Genomic DNA, 14,150 nt, shown 5'->3' with positions numbered 1-14,150 from the left:
TGACAAGTTTTGTTTTGAGTTTAGAACGATTTTATTTTCTTTTGCATTTGATCTTTCCTTTTAGGTTTAGACTAACTTTTTGTCCCTCTCTTATGGTTCGTTCCCCCAATTTCCTATTTGTATCTTTGCACCATTCCTATCCCAAGGTATGGAATAATGTAGGTTGAATAACTAAGGCTTAAATGACGAGGATCAAAAGGGCTGCCAAAAAGATGGATTTTCTCTAAGGTTAAGAACATGGGATTATATTTATGGAGTTTCAAGTTGCCTCCTGTGTTGGTGAAATCATCATATCCTTTCTTTGTGGGCCTAAGATGGGCCTCTTTTCATTCAATACATCTTGTAAGCCAAAGCTCATCAAGATTCTTAAAGTGTTGAGTATGTATGCCTTTTGATATTGCCTGTTTATATGTATACATTTTATTTAATTCAAGTCAATAACAATAAAGAGATTGAAAAGAGAACAATATAGACGTACTTGAAAATATATTTTTTATTCATTAATAAATGAGAGTACAAAATAAGTAGATTCGACAACATGAATCCTTTAGTCTATCATAAAACAAAGTAAAGAAACAAAACAAGACCTAGGGTGCTACATCTTGAATTGTTGACAACTTCTTGAGATTGCGTCTTCGAGCTTTGTCCGTTTCCGACGTAGGTGAAATCCTCTCTAAAAATCAAGTCCATCTATATGATTCATGGTTTCATTTATCAAGTCCCTTTCAATTAATATTCCCATAGTATAGACTTTTTGAAATGTGTCTAAACCAAGGTATTGTAAATGGCACTTGTATGGTGGAGACATATTATCTATGAACTTTGGGACAAGTTCATGATCCGGAAGTATTTATGGAATAAGAGCAACCTTTGTTCACCACCTAGAAAAGAAGTTAATGAAGCCTTCTTCTTCCCCTTGCTTAAGCAATTCGAGATCGCGCAAGGTAGTTGTGAGCTCGATGTTTTCTCCATATTGGGTTAAAAACGCTTTTACAACGTCACTCCAAGTGGAAGTTAGTTTTGCATCAAGGTTTTAAAACCATGATCTAGCATTTGGATCCAATGAAAGAGGAAAAGTACATGCATATAAGCTTGGCTCAACCCCTTTCAATGCCATAATTCCAATAAAGCTCATTAAGTGAGTCCTAGGATTGTCTGTAACCTTAAAGGTTGGCAAATCCGTAGTCAAGAACTTTTTTGGGAGAGTCTTGCCACTAGGTTGTGGTGCAAGCTCATAATTGAAGTACTTATTCCCTAAGTTAGCTCAAATGACAAGTTTCTCCAAGGCCTCTACTCTTTCGGCTCTTGCTTTTTCTTGCAGAATGTTTTCTTTTTATTTTTCTGCTTTTATTTTAGCCTTTTCTGCTTTTTTATGAGCCTTCATTTGGGCTTCTTCTTCTCGTAGGGCCTTTAGGTTTTGGAGTTCCTCTCTAAGTTTCTCCAATGCTGCTTTGTCACCCATGATTGGACTAGTATGTAGATGTGGAAGATGATCTAGTAATGTGTATCACGAGAAATTGAGCGCGTTCACTTAAACCTTTTCTGCCTAGCATTCAAACAATGAACCAAAGTCAAAATGATTGTTTTATTTCCTTTTTTTTAATCCTTGTAATACGAATTCACTTTAAGCAAGTTTGTTGATAAAGAATGTCAAAAAATTCACAAACAATCATTAATGGAATGTCATGTTTTGTGTTGACTTCAACAAGGTAATCATCTAAGGATTTTACTTCAAATGAATTGTTTTCGAAAAAGGTAGAAGAGAAAGAGAAGAAAGTTGGATTGAAAGTGCGCATCAAATTTTTAGAAATATTAATCGACCCGAACACACTCCTTAAAATGATCAAATATATTATATTATTTGTTGATCATTTAGATTACAATAGAGATCAATATCTGTAGACACCTAAAAATGTCTCCCCAAAACCAAACCCGATGATAAATAACCTTTCACCGCCTCTATTGGTCGGGTTTAGTATTTAATCCCGAGAGTGCTTAAAAAATCGTATTTTTATTAAATTCATACCTTTGAAAGGTCCATGGATTAGACTTGATGTTTGGTAAAAGCATAGTTTTAATTTCAGCTCAAGCTTATTAATTAATTTTAAGCCCAAACCTTTTTATTTTATTATTTTATTATTTATTTTTGGCCCAAACATTATATTTATTTTTATTTTATTATTTTCTTATTTAGCCCGAATAATAAAAGTCAGAAAAAGCCCGAAATTATCAATCGGCACTTAAAAAGCCGAAAGAAATTAGGGTTAAAAATGAATTTAGACGGAAAAATGGACTGGAACTGACCGTGTCACGGTACAGCCTGACCGTGTCACGGGAACCCTTCCCGTCTGACGGTGGGACTTCCCGTGACACGGGAGGTCTGCCGTGACACGGGATGTTCCGTGTCCTTTCCGCGTAAACCCTTAACGCGTTTTTCATTCCGTTTTCTGAAAATTTTCCGCGTCACTCCAAAACTGACCGTGTCACGGGAAAGTGTACCGTTTGACGGTACAGTGTGACCGTGTCACGGTACAGTCTAACCGTGTCACGGGATACCTTTTTAGGGTTTTATCATTTTAGGGTTCCGTGTGTTCCCTCAGCACATTTCCCTATAAATACCCCCTCATTTCTGATGTACGGGGCAGTGAGGATTTTTATTATTATTATTTTCTCTCTTCTATGCTATTAACCTAAACACTAGCCTACCCTTTTCACTTCAAAATTCCCTCTTCAAGCACTCAAAGGAGTCCATATTTTACTCGAGGTTCTGTCCTTAAACCAAGGCGTGAAAGGTAGAATCGTTTGAGGGTTTGGCCCCAAAATTAACCTTATTTTATTTTATTTAATTTAATTATTGTCTTATTATTTCCTTGAAGTTACTAACTCGTTTATTTTTTTTTAGTTGCAAGCAAACAAATTCAAAGTAAGGATCATGCTCTTTTGATTATTATTATTTTTTCTAACGATTTTTATGTTGTTGCAATTGTGATTAAATTGGTTTTTATATTAATGTTGATTCTATTTTGATCACCATATTGAATTTTTAAGGGAATATGTAATTGAAAATCACGCCTAATAAGATAATTTGGACAACCGGTTTAGGTTCCTTTTTAATCTTGTTGTTAATTCAAGTGATCACCAAATTTTTAGAATTATGTGTGCATTAATCTTAAACCAATTTAGTTAAATAATAGTTTGGAGCAAATTGAATTATTGTTTGTATGCCTTTGAGGTCACAGGAATGCTTTTCACTATAAGAATCGAGTAGAGGCCAATACGGGCGAATGTGACTCCATGACTCACTTCGTACCATCATCCCCGATCCTCCTTTCGTGGTTCCGAACCATATGGAGTTAGTAATCTCATGGATTATGAATGGGGTGTAACCTTCACGGGTCAATCGTTGTTGCCTACCGTTGTCCCTTATCGTGGTTGCCTTTTTATGATCCTTGAACGGTTTACAAGTTCCTTAAAAACTTGTTGGCGGCTCCCTACTTTATTTGTCCCTAATCGTTGTCCCTAATCGTAATGTCAATTCCCACTTCCTATGAGTGCCCAGCATATTCACAGCATGCTTTTAACGTAGGCGCACTTCGAGCGACGCCTACAATTTGGCGACTCCACTGGGGAGGATTCTTAATTATTTATCGATTTGAGTGATCGGTATTTAATTAAGATGAGTGGATGAGACTTGAAAGATTCTTGAAAAAAATATTCCTGTGATTAATTTGGCATTTTTGCATCTGCAAAGACGTTTTAACGTCGCATTCAGGTCTGTCCCGTAGGAAAAATTGGATAACTTGATTGCGCGCAAAAGCAAACAGGGCACCAGTCAGATTTTCTGATTGCCGTGTCACGGCAGAGTCTGTCGTGTCACGGTACAGTGTACCGTCGACGGTACACTGTATCGTGACACAGGAATCTCTACCGTGTCACGGCAGTCCTAAAATCAATCCGGTGGCCTATTTTCTTTTCTCACAGTCGATTTCTTTCGATTTTTCTGAAAAAATGTATGTGTTCTACATGCGTCTTAGCCCCGGGGGATTTAAGCTCTATCAAACCAAAAACGCTCATGGCAATAAGGGTTCATCAGAGTCATTAAATCCACCCAAACCATGGAGTTGAGTTCGATTTCATCACGAACTCGCGGAGCCGCCCGTTGGCATACACCCTCAAGGGAGGCTGCCTTGCTAACGCGTCCAAACTCTTAACCATGGTACCCTTTTGACACCCAAAAGCTTGACCAATAGTTGAACATAGATCTTGACTTTAGGTTGCGAACTTTTTTACATCATCGTGCCTAAATGCTATGTGGTTATTTGGTGCTAACCCTCATGCGTTTGCTCTTTTTGTTTAACCCATGACCGAGGGTTTTAATTCTCACATAGTAATTAGTACGGACTTAAAATCGATTAAAATCTGAAAAAATCACAAAACTGACCTGGAACTGCGCACCGTGTCACGGCATGTTCTGCCGTGTCACGGTGAACAGTGCCGTGACAAGGGAAAGTCTACCGTCTGACGGTAGACTGTACCGTGTCACGACAGTCTGCACCGTGACACGGTGCCCTGGAAAGTGTCTTGTTAGTCTTTTTTTCTCGATTTTTGTGTCCAGTATTGAGTCGTGTCTAGCTATACGGTCAAAACACGCGTCTATAACCTCACTTGATCACTCACATGTTATGTCCACACACTTTTTTTTAGTCGTGCACCACTTTTGACCGTATTTTAGGGAAGTCTTGTTTTTGTGTCGTTTTTTTAGAGTAAGTCGGATGGTATCCTCCCTTTAAAAATAAACAAGTAGATTTTCAAAATTATAGTTTTTCAAAATAGGGGAATTGCCGCGACACGGGATACCCTACCGTGTCACGGTACTGTTCACCGTGACACGGTGGGCCTGAACGGAGAAAAAAGGACAAAGAAACTCCCGTGACACGGGAATTTATCCCGTCTGACGGGAAAAGTTCCCGTGCTACGTCACCCCCTGTCAGCCAAAAGAATAAAAAAAAAAATGTTCTCGTGACACGGGATGTTATCCCGTCTGACGGGAGAAATGTCCCGTGCCACGTCACCCCCTGTCAGCCAAAAAAAAAAAATGTCAATTGTTCCCGTGACACGGGATATTATCCCGTCTGACGGGAGAAATGTCCTGTTCCACGTCACCCCCTGTCAAAAAAAAAGAGCGTCAGTTAAGTCTTCCGTATTGATTTGGTCCTCGAGTCAGTCATTTTAGTTATTGTTCACATGTCTAGTCATACGATCATACCACGAGTCTTAAAACATCACTTAGTCACTCACGAGTCAAGTATAGTCCACACACTTTCTTTATGCACCAGGTCGTCTATGATCGTATATTAGGTTCATGCACCTTTTTTTTTTCGTCATAATAAAAAATGAGTGGAGTTTTCTTACCTGTTTTCAAATGTCTATTTTTTTTTCCTTCCTTTCCTATCTTGAGCAATGAGTCAAACAATTAAGTGAATTATTTTATTTCACAGTACTTGTTCAAGGAACAGAGATAGATCAATACGGTTCGAGCCATTACCGCAACAATCTCTCAGATCTAATAGACGTGCAAAGAGAACTTTGTCATCTCCGTTACTCATCACCTTTCAATGGCCACTAAAGAAGACATTGAGAACATCAACAAATCCATTGAGGCACTGTCTTCCATGATGAAAACCCTTACCACTAGGGTCACTACCATGGAACAAAACAATGTCACTGTTTCCACCCTTGACAAACTGAAGGAACAAATGAGTAAGATTTATGAGGATTTAACTTATGTGGAACGGCCTCCCACTCCTTTGAATGTGAAGGACAGACTCCATGAAAAGTTCTCCACTGCTAATATTCCAAAGTTCAAGCCTACTGACAATCCAATATTCCATTTGAAGGCGTTCTCTGAAACCATGGCTCTTAAGGGATTGGACGTAATACTCTTCCCTACGGTGTTCCCTCTCTCCTTAGAACATGCTTGCCAACAATGGTTCTATTCCCTAGATGCCAAGCGTACTGCGACTTGGCAAGATGTCACCAAAAGTTTCATGAATCGTTACAAGTGTAACATTCAAACTAAAACTTCTGAACGTGAACTCTCCATTCTCAAACAGAAAGAGAATGAAGGCTTCACCGCTTACCTGAAAAGGTGGAGGGAAACAACTTCACTCTTGGTAGATCTCCCCAAAGAAAGAGAGATGGTTTGTCTCTTTATTCAAAATCTGACTCATAAATATAGGGAACATCTCAAATTTCTTCCACTGAACACTTTCGAAGCTGTATACGACATCGACATCAATATCTAGGATGAGCTAATAAAGACTGATAACACTTGGAAAAACAAGAAGAACGACCATCCTTCTTCTTCGTCTTCTAAGCACGAAAATACTACCAACAATATAAGCCAAGTTGATCTCAATGAAGTGTTAGCTCTTGATACTCCATTGCCCAAGAAGAAAAGAACTTACACTCCTTTAGGAATGACTTATGATGCGGCCTTTGATCGCCTTTACAGTTAAGGCCTGATCACACCTATTGGGCCATTTCCAGAGCCAAAACCTGATGAAAGGAGCGCCAAATGCAATCCCAATGCCCATTGCAAGTACCATCAAGGAAGGGGCCACACTACGGAGCAATGTTGGAATTTGAAGGACGTCATTCAAGACTTGATGGATGCAAATAAACTTCCTGTCCCTCCAGGCGGCAAGAAGTAATGAATACAAGGCACACAGATCCTTCGTGCAAGATTTCATGCTTTTTTTTATTCTTTTGTTTCAACCCTCTCCCCCAATAAGTCTGGCATAGGTTCCCGTTATCCATGTGTCTATGTGTCACATTTCTTACATTCTTCATAAATGAGCATCTCTTTCTTACATTCGATCATGTGATTAGCAAAAAAAAAAAATAAAAAAAATTAATTGCCGAACTAAACACAAGGTACACCAATGACTTGAGGCACCTTTGCAACCATGTCATTCCTTGTTAACCGTTCAATCACATTCCATTTCTTCATCAACCATTTTGAGCCTCGTCTTACGTTTGGCCTTCATTTCTTCAACCCACATTCACTTAACCCTGGGATTGGAAGATGTGTAATTGTACAACATTCAAAAAGCAAGTAAAAAAAAAAGAAAGCAGCAAAGCAACAATAAAACAATGTCTAAAGGCAAGTGTTCCAATGTCTTTGATATGAACACGTCTTAAATTGCGTCTCTCATCGAGTGCTTGGTACCGTGCCTGAGAAACATGAATGCTAAGTGAGTGATGGACCGCATGATCTGAGATTGTCTACATTGATTAAAAAAAAAAAGAGAAAAAAAGAAATTCAAAATAAAAAAAATAAGAAAAAAAGTTGAAAATAAACTTGCAAAATTCAACATTTTCAAATTCAAAATTACACATCTTGGGGATTCTCTCGGGTCTTGAGCCTTTTATCCCTTTCTTCCTTAAACCATCAACTTAACCACATTACAACCCTTGAAATACCTCTTTGAGGTGTACATACACTCGTGCAAAGTTCGGTTAGAGCTACGTTCGGCCTGATTCCTAACGGATACGTAGGCAACCTCACATTGAGGTGCGGCCACATTCACTTTCATATCTATACATGATCGAGTCAAAGAATATCCAATACTTATCCCTACCCATTTAGAGCTAGACTTGGGGGCTTGAACCCAAATCACATTAGCTTACCCAGCCTGAAGAGTCATCATCTTTAACTCTTCTCACATCTCTTTCCATCGCCATAACCCTTGCAGCCAGCCTTAGTATCACATTCACACACTTCACTCACACATCCATATCCATATCAATCATCCTTCCCTTTAAGAGCCCTTTATCATGAAATCTTGTTTCAACACTGTGCATGTTTCATCATATTTAAAGACAACAGAAGAAACATTGTATACTTGCTTAGCTTCCTGACCTGAGCAATGTTCATTGTTTCGCATAATGTGCTAAGAAACATTTATATATCAATGATTTTTAATCATACAAAGCATATCGTGCCTAGCTCCTTGACCTAAGCAACGTTCATTATGCAATAATCACTATACGTGCTTAGCTTCTAGACCTAAGTGACGTTCAAAATCTCTTCTTTACACCATATATGATGCTTAGCTCCATGACTTAAGTTCATTCATCTATCGTGTCACATGATGTAATTATCCTTAGCCTCCTGGCCTAAGAGCTTGCATCATGCATACATTATTTTCAGGACAAGCAATTCAATCCATACGATTCATTTTGTCTTGCTCAAGGAGGAAGTTCAAAACTTCTCTCCCTTTTCATTATTTTATTTTGGGGAAGTTCAAATTTTTTTTTCCAAGTTTTCATCGAAGGAAGTTCGAAAATAAAAGTTCAGTTTTCACATCTTTCTTTTTCAGGAGAAAGTCGGTACCCTCCACTCATGACAAAAATTGACGGAAAATTTTTGCTTTTTTATCTTCGTTTGCTTGTGTCTGCACACACACATATACACACACACACACACACACTCACAAGTCATACACATGTCATGTCACATCAAGTCAAACTTGGTCAAGTCAATCACAATATATACGAGTCCATTGGCAAATTTATTTTTGCAGGTCTCATCTACAGCCCACGTTCGGGGACAAGCGAACCAACTACAACCCACGTCCGGGGATAAGTGGACCATCTACAGCCCACGTTCGGGGACAAGCGAACCAACTACAACCCACGTCCGGGGATAAGTGGACCATCTACAGCCCACGTTCGGGGACAAGCGGACCACCATCATTTCATGACGCAAGGTTCTCGATACACAGAGACTTGCAATCTCATCATCTTTCGACTTTCCTCAAGCATGGAAAGTATTATCCGGTGGATTTTTCTTCAAGTATAGAAAACCGCCAAGTCGGCTTTCCTCAGGCTTGGAAAGCGTTATCGGTGGATTTTTCTTCAAGTATAGAAAACCGCCAAGTCGGCTTTCCTCAGGCTTGGAAAGCGTTATCGGTGGAATTTTCTTCAAGTATAGAAAACCGCCAAGTCGGCTTTCCTCAGGTTTGGAAAGCGTTATCGGTGGATTTTTCTTCAAGTATAGAAAACCGCCAAGTCGGCTTTCCTCAGGCATGGAAAGCATCATCAGTGGATTTATCTTCAAGTATAGAAAACCACAAAATTCCTTTGTCAGCTTTCCTCAAGTATGGAAGGCATTATCGGTGGAATTCTTCAAGCATAGAATGACACCAAATTCGTTCGTCGACTTTCCTCAGGCATGGAAGGTATTATCCGGTAGCTTTCTTCAGGCTTAGAAAACTGCCAAACTCTTCAGTCGGCTTTCCTCAAGCATGGAAAACGTTTCAACCAATGTCACTCAGTAGATTCCTTCAACCTTAGGAAGCTGCCAAATTCGTTTGTCACCGACACACTGGTGTCAAATACTTATTCTATCCCGTTACTCTTTTATCTGTGGAATTAACATTTTTCTACAGGTATCGGCGTATACAGAATGATTTAGGATCGCAGAATGTCTTAAATCATTCTCCGTCCCTATCGACTACTTTGAATATCGTTTTCGAAACTAACGTTTCTACAAACTTAGTCAAAGTGGGGGCTTTTGTAGACACCTAAAAATGTCTCCCAAAAACCAAACCCGATGATAAATAACCTTTCACCGCCTCTATTGGTCGGGTTTAGTATTTAATCCCGAGAGTGCTTAAAAAATCGTATTTTTATTAAATTCATACCTTTGAAAGGTCCATGGATTAGACTTGATGTTTGGTAAAAGCATAGTTTTAATTTCAGCTCAAGCTTATTAATTAATTTTAAGCCCAAACCTTTTTATTTTATTATTTTATTATTTATTTTTGGCCCAAACATTATATTTATTTTTATTTTATTATTTTCTTATTTAGCCCGAATAATAAAAGTCAGAAAAAGCCCGAAATTATCAATCGGCACTTAAAAAGCCGAAAGAAATTAGGGTTAAAAATGAATTTAGACGGAAAAATGGACTGGAACTGACCGTGTCACGGTACAGCCTGACCGTGTCACGGGAACCCTTCCCGTCTGACGGTGGGACTTCCCGTGACACGGGAGGTCTGCCGTGACACGGGATGTTCCGTGTCCTTTCCGCGTAAACCCTTAACGCGTTTTTCATTCCGTTTTCTGAAAATTTTCCGCGTCACTCCAAAACTGACCGTGTCACGGGAAAGTGTACCGTTTGACGGTACAGTGTGACCGTGTCACGGTACAGTCTAACCGTGTCACGGGATACTTTTTTAGGGTTTTATCATTTTAGGGTTCCGTGTGTTCCCTCAGCACATTTTCCTATAAATACCCCCTCATTTCTAATGTACGGGGCAGTGAGGATTTTTATTATTATTATTTTCTCTCTTCTATGCTATTAACCTAAACACTAGCCTACCCTTTTCACTTCAAAATTCCCTCTTCAAGCACTCAAAGGAGTCCATATTTTACTCGAGGTTCTGTCCTTAAACCAAGGCGTGAAAGGTAGAATCGTTTGAGGGTTTGGCCCCAAAATTAACCTTATTTTATTTTATTTAATTTAATTATTGTCTTATTATTTCCTTGAAGTTACTAACTCGTTTATTTTTTTTTAGTTGCAAGCAAACAAATTCAAAGTAAGGATCATGCTCTTTTGATTATTATTATTTTTTCTAACGATTTTTATGTTGTTGCAATTGTGATTAAATTGGTTTTTATATTAATGTTGATTCTATTTTGATCACCATATTGCATTTTTAAGGGAATATGTAATTGAAAATCACGCCTAATAAGATAATTTGGACAACCGGTTTAGGTTCCTTTTTAATCTTGTTGTTAATTCAAGTGATCACCAAATTTTTAGAATTATGTGTGCATTAATCTTAAACCAATTTAGTTAAATAATAGTTTGGAGCGAATTGAATTATTGTTTGTATGCCTTTGAGGTCACAGGAATTCTTTTCACTATAAGAATCGAGTAGAGGCCAATACGGGCGAATGTGACTCCATGACTCACTTCGTACCATCATCCCCGATCCTCCTTTCGTGGTTCCGAACCATATGGAGTTAGTAATCTTATGGATTATGAATGGGGTGTAACCTTCACGGGTCAATCGTTGTTGCCTACCGTTGTCCCTTATCGTGGTTTCCTTTTTATGATCCGTGAACGGTTTACAAGTTCCTTAAAAACTTGTTGGCGGCTCCCTACTTTATTTGTCCCTAATCGTTGTCCCTAATCGTAATGTCAATTCCCACTTCCTATGAGTGCCAAGCATATTCACAACATGCTTTTAACGTAGGCGCACTTTGAGCGACGCCTACAATATCATTTTTTTTAATTATGATTCTCATATTGCTTATCTTTAAAGGATAATATATTACTATTTGTTTAAATAGAATGATGGCCTCCGAATGTAAAATCCAGGAAATAATTAAATCATTTTCTCGGTTTTATCATTCACTATCTTTTTTTTTTTTTTTGAGAATAATATATTTTTTTTGTATCATACTCTCTCTCTTTTTTTTTAAAAGAACGACATTTCTTTTTTTTCGTTCTATTTCTCTCTTTTTTTTTTTATTTTTTTTTTATTTTTTGTGTGAGGCAATCATTCCAAGTAAAGTTATCGGGATTTTCTTTTTAAACCATAGAAGAGGTAAATAAATTATACTCTTAAATCAAGGTTGATCAATTACAACTAAAACATGATGATGAACACGAAAATAAGCACATTTAAGAATAAACATATTGATGACGTCCTATTAAGGGAATAAGGGATGCGAACTTCTAATGACGAACCTCATAAGAAGTAATGTCATTGGTTCGATTATAAAGTACGTAAACGAATCATTATAATCAAAAATAGTATAGCGCGCAATATTTCATCTTGCGCTAAAGTGGAAAGTGCATCTTCAAGAGTAGCATCTACCACATGCGTTTTTTTTTTGGTGAAAAAGCAAAAAGAACGATAAAAAACAATTTTATTTTGTGAATATGCAAAAAGAACGATAAAAAAACCTGTTTTTGGATTTTTCGAAAAAAAAAAACGATCATAGTAAAAGTTTGACAACGTTGTTAGCCAAAGAGATATTTTTAGCACCTACTTAACGGTTAACCTTGAAGCGGTAGTATTGTTTTCTCCGTATGATATTGCTCGTAACGAGTCAAGGTTATTGTTGAACAGTGGGCGGCGCAAGACACAGTGTTGCGCGGAGGTGCACGCAACTTCTGAACTTGCGCGTGGAGGGCACGCGCAACTTTGACAGTTGCGCATGCCACCTGGTCGGTTCGAATTTTGTTTTTTAAATCAAAGTGCAGACATTTTCTTTTTGTTTTTTTTTGTCGAACTAAAATTTTTTGTGATTTTTTTTTATTATATCTCTATGTAACAAGTTGTAATTAGTTAGATTAGACACGAAACACATATTCATGTAGTCACATAAGTACATAAAAGGGGCCGTCAAAGCATATAATGTCATTCTAAGGTCAAGGCTTGGGTGTCCAAAGGTACCATATCTTAAGGGACGATGCACGAATCAATCACTCAACGTGTTGACCCACGACATAGCCCTCCCAACATTTTGTTGGCGATATGGGTGGGATGATTGTTATTGATTTTGGGATAGAAGCCTAGTGTCGGCAACCCCTAGTCAATGAGCCAATTCCGAGTGGTCAAACTGTGCTATGATTATGCATGATGCAATGTTGCTTGTTTGATTTTTACTTTTGTGAAAAAGGAAGATATTATGCGTTCGAGTCTCGCTCTCTAACTAGAGATTATCCAAGTTAGTTCTCGTTACAATCCATAGGCAACCTAGTGCTGGAAACCTTGAACCATAACTATGAACTAATCTTGTAACCTCTAAGTCCTCAGCGGATTCGCCACTGTAAGGAGGGGTACCCATAGTAAGGGGTCCTCTTCTTAAACGCCCATGGCCACTTAAAAGCCTAGGACTTTACAGTTGTTAGGGTGTAGTAGGATTTGAATTTCTGACTGTTTGGGAGACATTGAATTAGAAATGATACTCTCATCACGCTTTTTTGTATGAAACAAGTAGGAGTCGCCAATGAGTTTTAGGAAAATTCATAAACCTCGTTCATGCCTTTCTTCCATGTGGAGTTCATGGAATAATTAGCATGAATCATAAGTTTACCCATGCCCAAATTGGTCTACATAAACCAAAAATGAGTTCGGGAGCGAGGGTACTAGAATAACGTTCCTCTTAGGGAGGAATCGCTATTCTAGCCCTAGTACGGCCTCTACTAGCTCTTCCTTTTTCACAATTTCATTACCAAACAACGTGATACCTAAAACTATGTTAGTTTATTTTATTTACAAGCATTAATCACATAGGAATTACATTGCAAAAGTCGTTATTCTTATTTAATAATATTCGTGAAAGAACAATAAATAAACAAGATTCGCCTTGTCTTAAGTGATAAAACAACAATTAATTATTTAAATTCTAGTCTTGATTAACGAAAGAGTGCTATGTGAATTAATTAATTAGTAGTATGTTTAAAGTGATCAAACAACACTAATTAATTAATTAAAGTTATTTAAACAATAAAAGAAAAGTGATTTATCTAAGTGCTCAGGAAACTAACCGTTCTTCTTTTATGTTAAATCTCCGTTTTAATATGTTTATGGACTTTTTTCTTCTTCTTAACTTCAAGGACTTCAATGGAATCAATTAGGGTTTGAAAGTATTAGGGAAGAGAGAAGAAAAAGTAGTATGATAGTAGGAGAAGTTGAGAGATTAGGGTTTTGAGAATACTAGAATTTTTATTCTGATTTTTTTCAGTCCCCGTAATGCTGAACGAAGACCCCTATTTATAGGCGTAGGGATCTAGGTTTAGGGTTTTAGAGCCGCGCCATCAGGTGGCGCCCGCAACTCTTTGAGTCGCGCTGGGTGCCGCGCACATCTCAATGAGTTGCGTGCGCAACTGATTGACTTGCGCTGGTTTGCGGTTTGCCTTATACGAAAACGCGTTTTTAAAACTTCCATAACTTTTGATTGCGGAGTCGGATTAAAGTGTGTGAGATATCATTGGAAATCTCTGAATGTCTACTTTCCAATTCCATTAGAATTAGGTTAAAATATGTTATGGAACAAAAGTTAAGGCTGTTGGAGTGCAAGTGTGTCGGTTTTAGGGCATGGTTTAGTGTTTTGATCATAAA

This window comes from Chenopodium quinoa, unplaced genomic scaffold (assembly GCF_001683475.1).
Source record: "Chenopodium quinoa cultivar QQ74 unplaced genomic scaffold, ASM168347v1, whole genome shotgun sequence".
NCBI lineage: Eukaryota > Viridiplantae > Streptophyta > Magnoliopsida > Caryophyllales > Amaranthaceae > Chenopodium > Chenopodium quinoa.
The sequence above is the reverse complement of the archived record's forward strand: the minus strand, read 5'-3'. Positions refer to the sequence as shown.